Below are 8,229 nucleotides of genomic sequence, written 5' to 3'. Positions count from 1 at the left end.
GCTATAAATAGCCCTTCTTCTACCTTGAGCAAATTAGTTCTTCCCATTCTCTCTCCTCCATTGCTACTATTTGAAGAACTTGCTCTCCCCTTTGAATCCTCCAATCATTCTTGCTCATATTTGAGGATTTGAGAGAGGAGATCTAGATCTACACTTCCACCGATCGATTTCTTCTCTAAGTGAGGGAAACTCTTGGGATCTAGATCTTGGAGTCTTTGGTTGACTTTCCCCCTTGTTCTTCCTCTCCAATCTCATCCTAGCATTCGTTGCTTTCGTGGGATTTGAGTGTGAAGGACTTGAACACCTCCGGTGTTCTTGCTTTGCATCATTGCATAGTGTTGAGCTCTCCACCACGATTTGTTCGAGTGAGAGACCGTGAGCTTGTTACTCTTGGAGGGTGACCTCCTAGTTGGCTTGGTGATTGGTGCTCCGGTGATCTCTTCAAGAAGATTGTGAAGAGGCCCGGGCTTCTCCTTCGTGAAGCTTGTGAAGTGGTTGTGGAGCTTGCCATCTCCGGAGCGGAGGAAAAGCTAACCATAAGGAAAGGGCCATTATCCTTCGTGGGTGTGGTTCGGAGAATAGGGTGAGCCTTCGTGGCGCGGGAATCCTTCGTGGGACCTCCACTCCTCCAAACGTGACGTACCTTGTTGCAAAGCAAGGGAACACGGGAATACATCCTCGTCTCCGCGTGCCTCGGTTATTTCTATACCCGAGCTCTCTTTCCTTGTGATAGCCATCGTGCTTGAAGTACATATATCTTGCTATCACTTGTGCTACATATATCTTGTGCCTATCTTGCTTAGCTCTAGTTGCTATTGTTACACTTAGTTGAGCTTAGCATATTTAGGGTTTGTGCTTGTAAACTAAACGATAGTTTAATTCCGCATTCATACAAGACAAATCCGCAAGAGTTTGTAATTGCCTATTCACCCCCCCTCTAGGCGACATCTCGATCTTTCACCTTGGCGCCAGCTATCAGTTGAGCTTTTACAAAGCCATGGATTTTCTGCACATCCTTAAATTTCTCCATAAGTTCGAGGAGAGATTTTGGCTGAACATTCCGAGGAAACATAGCATTGAAAATATTGGACAAAGTACTGGAGCAAAACTCAAGAAATCCTCGAACTTGGCTTGAGCGGTCTTGGAATCTTACAATCTGTCGGGTACGTTCAGGCGTAGCCCAGAAGAGGACACCATGATCAAGACCCAAGTTAACAAGAAAATTTGATCTTGTATCTACTCTTTGATCCTCGGCCTCAGCATCTGAAAAGGGACCTGCTTGGCGACAATACATCAGTTAAAGATAGATAACAGACACAGTAGAAAAAGGGAGAGAAGGATTAAGTACAAAAAGTAAACCCGCCATTTCTGAGCTTGCCTCAATCATTAATTCAAGCAGGGAGTTTTCTCGAGAAGCAGCTTTCGCGGCTTCATCTAAGGCGGCTTCCTTAGCAGTTATGGCATCGCGAGCCTGTCGAAGTGCCATTGTTTCTCTCTCGGCGGATTTTCGAGATTGCTCCATTATCATAAGTGATTGTTTCTTCAGAGACTGGAGCTGTTGGCGAAGTTCTTCCAGATCTTCTGTTGAATGTTTATTCGACGAGTCTTCAAATTCCTCGACAGCAACAGGTTTCTTCAAACAGGACACATGAAAAGGATCGGAAGGAGGGGTCACAGTACAGTTGTCAAAAATCAACTGAAAAATAAAGAATCTCGACATCAATCATCAAGCAAAAATAGATTTCCATTAATTCTTCAAATATATACAAGGCTGTTACAAAAGAGGGACTCCTAGGGAACTACTAAAGAGGACACCATGATAAAACTAGAAGCAAAGGAAAGGTGGTCTACTTGACCTCCGGCTTCGACGTGCTAGGCGCAGAAGATGGATCATATCCAAGATAGGAAAGGATCTTCTTTGAGTTAGGCTTGGCAGCTTTAATCAGCGCTTGCCACTTCTTCGTCTCCATCTCCTTGGTGTCGCCAACTTTTGCCCAGTCGACGTCTTGCTGACTGTCAGCAACCAAGGCAATTGTACCTTCAACTCCTACTTTTAACCCCTCTTGGCGAAGTTGAAGTCCAAGGTTATCTTGGGAACTGAAGCACTTGGCGAGAGCAACAAAAGTTCCAGGCATTTCTTTCTTCTTGAAAAAAATATGGAAAAGCCGCGACAGCCCAATCTTTGCTTCAGTAAGGCCATCGCGAGCCTCATCACAGTGAATTTCCAGAAGAGAGAATGCATCAAGGAGTTGGTCACCTTCGGCACCCTCTAGTTCATACTCTTGACCGGTTCTCCCTGAGCAAAAGTAGAAAAAGTTGGCCAAATGAAAAGGAAAAAACACGACACAAGGAAATAGAAAGGATCTGGACACTTACTGATAAAACGTCGACATTGCGACTCTAGGAGAGAAAGGATCTCCTGCTCTCGCGCAGATTGTTTAGTTATGTTCTCACTCAAAGAAGTTTCTGCGTCGTGAAGTCTTTTTCGGAGTTCTCCGGCAGTGGCGGCATCTTCCTTAGCCTTCTTGGCAGTTTCTTCAGCTCTTTCGCGAGCCTTTTCGCTCTGCTCTAACCTAGCAGCAAGAGCGTCGGCACGCCTGTTGGCCTCCGCAAGATCTCCTGGCAAAAATAAGCGACAGTCAGACATCATGACAAGACATAATGGTACATATGCCATAGAGGAGGAAAATAAAAGAAATACCTTCCAGCTTTTTGGTATGGTCACGGTACCCGATGAATTGAGTACCGAGACGAATAAATTCCTTCATCAAAGGCTGAAGAGACAACCAAGGAAGAATGGAAGTCAATATAATCAGAATAAATTTGACAACACCCGGCAAAAAAAATAAAGAGGGGATGTAAGCATTAAAAGGCGTGGAACTTACATCATTCAATGAAGGTGTCGACGAACTACCAGGGAATTGGATAGTTTCCTTGGCTGGCTCGACCCTCGCTCTTTTTGGAGAAGAAGCTCGGGGGCTTTCAACTGGTGGTGGCTGTTCGACGTTTTGTTGAGGAGGCGAAGTTTCGTCCCCTTCGGGTCGAGATTCAGAAACAACTAAAGTGCGAGATGTGCTCGTTCGAGCAGTCGCATCAATAGGTGTATCTTCATCTTCTTCGCCACTACAAAAATAAAGTAGCAAGATAAAGAACACAGGAAAGCATTATCAAAAAATAAACAAGTACAACACATAAATACTTACGAGCTGATAAGAGCAGCCTCGTAAGGATCAAAGGTTTTCTTTCCAGCATCAAGTGCAGGCCCTTTGCCATGGACATCACCGGCTTCGGAGGTGCCGGAATCAACAACGTTCTCCCTCTTTCTCTCATTCTTCGGAGAAGCAGCTGGGAGAGAGGAGCGTGTTGATTCGATGGCTTCAGTTTCAATCTATTTTTCAGAGGATGCCGCGGATTTTCGGGAACCCGCGACATCACTTTCAAGGCGAGAAGTACCTTGGTTGTCGTCGGTGACAACAGCCCGTTCTTCGACATCTCCACCTTCAAGAAGGGGAGGAAGAGGTGATGAAGTATCATGGTTCTGCACAAACATAGAAATATTTTAACATAGATTCATAACAGTAATAGCAGTTCAAAAGCAAGCAGTACCAAAAAGGAAAAAGAAGGAGTCTGTACAAAAACATGCGACAATGATATATCACCTGAGGAAGTGCGTTGGTGGCGCTGAAAGGCGTCACATGGCAAGTCGAAGGAACGATGTCTTTCTTGTTCAATGATGAGATTTTTCGGACAAGTTTCTCTAAGTCCTTGACTGATAATCTGTCGACAAGCGGTCTATATCTTCGGCACCAGTATACATCCAAAGGGGATTTTTTCGGGCCTGCAGAGGCTGCACCCTGATCCTAAGGAAGTACGCCGTGATTTGGATACCCGATAACTCTTGTCCTCGGGTGTTTTGGAGCTGATGGATGCGTGTCATCAAGGTCTCCGTCGCCGTTTTTTCTTCGTCGGTAACCTCTGCATCCCAGGAACGGCGGCGACAAATTTTCTCGGTGCCATCAAAAGGAGGGATATTATCTTCGACGAGCCATGATTTTCTTCATGGATGTACAACCACTTTTTGCGCCACCCTTGTACTGAGTCTGGGAATTTGACATCAAAGTACTCAACGTCGGGGCGGACGCAGATAACAACGCCACCGATGTTATAAGAAACATTGGCAGAGCCATTACGGCGACAGAAGAAAATGCGTTTCCAAAGAGTCCAGTTAGGCTGGACTCCCAGGAAAGCCTCGCAAAGTGTGATGAAGATGGAGATATGGAGGATGGAATTGGGAGTAAGGTGGTGAAGTTGCAGTCCATACATGAAAAGAAACCCCCGTAAGAAATTGTGGATGGGGGCAGAAAGACCGCGGATGAGATGGTCGACAAAACTAACCCGGTACTCCATTGGAGGGGTTGGATAGCTTTCCTCACTGGGGAAGCGAAGCGCGTCCTGTTTCTTGCTAATCCCCAGTTTCTTCAGCAGATTGATGTCTTGTGAGAAGATTTTGGATCTCTCCCACTCTGTCTTCGCCAGATCTTCAGTCGCCATCTTTGATTCGGGAGTGCTGTGCCTGGTGAGTCTGCGCGGAGGCATCAACAATGGCGTCGGAGTAAGGGGCGAGTATGGTTGAGCTCAAGAGCTTTGCGGCGCAAGGAAGGATTTGTGACAGAGAAGAACAGAGGAGCGGCGCGAGCGAAAGGACTAAAGGAGGAAGACGACGCCCTTATATAGGGGTGCGATGAACCGTCACGCCGTTGGATTGACAAGTTACGCCACAGATGGTGTACACGTGGACAAGGGGTAAACGGTAAATTCATATAGATGAGAAAGTGCAGCAACTACAGTACGTGCGCCAGGAAAAGCGGAGGACGTGTGTCCCCCACTTGCACGGCGTGTCAATATAATGCGGAGTTTGGGCCCGCAATGCAGTGAGAGAGAACATCTCGCGATTTCCAGATACAGTGATCATGGTTATCGTCAGCAATGATGTCACCTTGACAAGAGAAAATTTCGGCTACGAAGGTTTGTAAAGAATGGAGACAGCAGAGCCTTTGATCAAATACAAGTTTTTGCCCAAATGCTCGGGGGCTACTTTGAAAAAAATAAAAAGTTTGAGAAAGACAAAATAGAAATGGTGTGAGCCTATGATCAAATACAAAATATTTGCTCATAGCCTCGGGGGCTACTCCCATCGGGAGCGCTGTTCGCGCACCCGAGAGATTTGGAAGTTTCGGGAGAGAAAAAATATAGCGGCATCAGGCGTGGAGCCTACACCCAAGCACAAGTCCTTGGCTGTAGCCTCGGGGGCTACTCCCATCGGGAACGCTGTTCGCGTGCCCGATGACATTATAAAAAAAAAGAGAAAGATAGAAGAACAAGAGAGTATATTTCGAGTTATAAGTAACTCTACATATACTCCCATCGGGAGAGCAATATAAGTCATCCGTTGACTCAATAAAATGTGCCGTTCCAACAGCCGAATAAGCACTCGACAATATATCCTCAGAACGCCAAAGTTGCGAACAATTTCTGAATGCCGCAAAACTTTGCGAAGGTAAGACCCCAGATCCGTTAGGAGTGGCGTGGCGCCGTCTCTAACGTCGGTTTGCTACTTCTATCCGTATCAACAGATACAAAGAAAAATTCTAACGGACGCGTTAGGTACCCGATAAATATAACTGGGACTCGACAGAATGGTAAGACCTTAAGCGGCACCTGTCGAAGTTTACACCAGTATCCCGAGATCATGTCCGGGGACGTGATATTGAAGTAGGTTTTTGCGGATTGCCACTAGAGCAGTTAACTAGTACCTGATCCGTCAGATGAACTAGCCCCAATTACCATTATCCCTGTACAATATAGAAATTCATATGAAGAAATATAGAAAAGTTTAAAGCTGTCGAATAAATATAAAGGTGGAGATTTTCCCTGACTCTGCGATTCAAGCAAAATCTCGGGGGCTACTGACATAGGCATACCCAATGGGCCTGCCGAAGAAGGTACCCGGGGTTTACTGAAGGCCCATCACCCGAAGAATAAGAAGATTCGGAAGCCCAAGATACTATTAAGGAAAACTAGAGTTGTAATAGGAATCATCGTTTGTAATCTTGCGGGATGGGTTGGAAACCCTCCCGGACTCTGTAAACGTGTGTAGTACGAATCCCTCGGCTCCGCCTCCTATATAAGGGGGAGTCGAGGGACAAAGAGAGGATCGAATTTCATCGTCAACACAACCCTAGTTTTATATTCGTCGAGTACTTTTCGGCTGAAACCTTCGAGATCTACTTGCCCTCTACATCTAACTAAACCCTAGTCTACAATCCGTAGGCATTGACAAGTTAATACCTTGTCACCTGTGATGCGGGCGGTCACGGAGTACAGGTTCTCCGAGGTGGTGACGTCGCGCACCTTGGCAGCGGCGCCCAGCCAGATGATCCCGTTGCCGAAGTAGCCAGCCGGGAGCGGTGGGCGGTGGCCTCGGGCTGCGCCGAACGCTGGCCGGGAAGGTGAGGCGCGTCGTGGCGTCCGGAGGCAGCCGGCGGGCGATGCACACGCACTGCCAGATGTGGGCGCTCAGTAGAACGTGCTCACGCGGCCGCTGTCCCGGCGCAGGCACGCTTGAGAGCGGCGACCTGGTCCTTGGAGATGTCGAATGTCTCGCTGACGATTGGCCCGGATGGGTCAGATAGGTTCAGCTTGGGGCAGAAGACGGAGATGGCGTCGGGGTGGACGAAGGGCAGGGAGCGCGCGCGGAGGAGTGTGCGGTCGTGGATGACGGGGAGCTTTTGCGCCGACGAAGGGTTCCTGGAGAAGGCGGACCACGTCTGGAAGAAGTAGAACGCGCTGATGGCGTCGGCGGCGACGTGGTGCATCGCGGTGCCTAACGCCACGCCACCGCACTTCAAGAAGGTCACGTGTGTTGACGTGTATAAGTAGATTGCCTTCTCTTTCCATCAGTTCGAACTTTTAGTTCAAGTGGCTAGTGCATGAAGCTTAACATGGTATCAGAGCCCCAGGTCTCGAGTTCAAATCCTAGCTTTCACAATTTATTCTAAATTCCCCCGCAGCCTCTTGCCTTGTGGCGTGTGGTCCTGGCGCTGCCTCTTTGCCTCTCTACACGTGTTGACTTGTCTTCTCGTCTTCCCGTCACACGTGAGAGGGGGTGTTGACGTGTATAAGTAGATTGTCTTCCCCTTTCCATCAGTTCGGACTTTTGGTTCAAGTGGCTAGTGAATGAAACTTAACAACTTGGACGACGCACATGATGGACGGCGAGTCGTGCTGGACGCGGGGAACAAAGAGCCTCCTTAGCTCCGGCGATGGCCTAAAGCTTTTGGCCATCGCCACCTTCATCCTGGCCACATCGAAGAAGTGCTCGACGGTGGCGCCGGAGTCGGAGCGGTAGAAGTAGACGGTGGGGGTGTGGCCTCGGTTGATGAGCATGAGGTCGAGCGGGGAGAGCCACAGGCCTCGCCTAGGCGTCTCCTCACTGGGTGCCACCATGCACGACTCCACCACCTTCACCTCCCCCACACCAGTTTTCCTTTTCCTCCTCTTCGACAGCAAGGCACCCATTTTCCTTGCGCTGATTGAAAGCTGAGGTCGAATAAGAAAGTAGACAGAGGTATTGGCACTCTTTGCAGCTCTCGCGCTTCCTCCATTTTATACTCCAGTTTCATGTCGCGCAAACATATACACAGAAAAACAAATACAAAGTTACACACGCCGACACGCGCACAGTGTCCAAATTATTTTCAAATATCGAGCTTCCGATCCAGAAGTTCCGGCAAAAAGAATCAGATGCTCGAATGGAATGCCACCATAGTAGTGGAAACTAAAAGAAGGATCCTCAACAATTACAAGAATAGGAGCATCGTCTAATATTCTTGGTATTGCATATGTTGCTATCACGCGTATATTTTTCAAAAGTAGGAGCATCTTCCAGCTTCTGCATACACACAACCTTTATTTATTATTAATTAGCAAATGCTAGTAAAAGCCATCCAACGATTATACAAGCCAAAGCAGCAGGGACGGAGACAAGGGGGGGCACATTTAGCTTACTCTGCCCCCTCATGAAGTTTACAACAATATTTTGCCCCCCTCAAGATCAAAAGCTGGCTCCGTCCCTGCAAAGCAGCCAACACAACACCACCGAGCACAGCAATAGCAGTCCATCGCCAGCTCCCGGCGAGATTTCTAAACCTCCAAACCGTCCCATGCAAG

The 8,229-nt window shown here is 47.8% G+C and overlaps 1 pseudogene; it reads right to left on the bottom strand.

Annotated features, from left to right (window-relative positions):
- Nucleotides 1–2,568: 2,568 nt before the first annotated feature.
- On the bottom strand, nt 2,569–7,578 carry LOC124697756 (annotated as a pseudogene).
- Between the last annotated feature and the right edge of the window lie 651 nt (nt 7,579–8,229).

This window comes from Lolium rigidum, chromosome 3 (assembly GCF_022539505.1).
Source record: "Lolium rigidum isolate FL_2022 chromosome 3, APGP_CSIRO_Lrig_0.1, whole genome shotgun sequence".
Taxonomy (NCBI): Eukaryota; Viridiplantae; Streptophyta; class Magnoliopsida; order Poales; family Poaceae; genus Lolium; species Lolium rigidum.
Note: the sequence above shows the minus strand (reverse complement) of the source record. Positions and strands in the feature narration are given on the sequence as shown.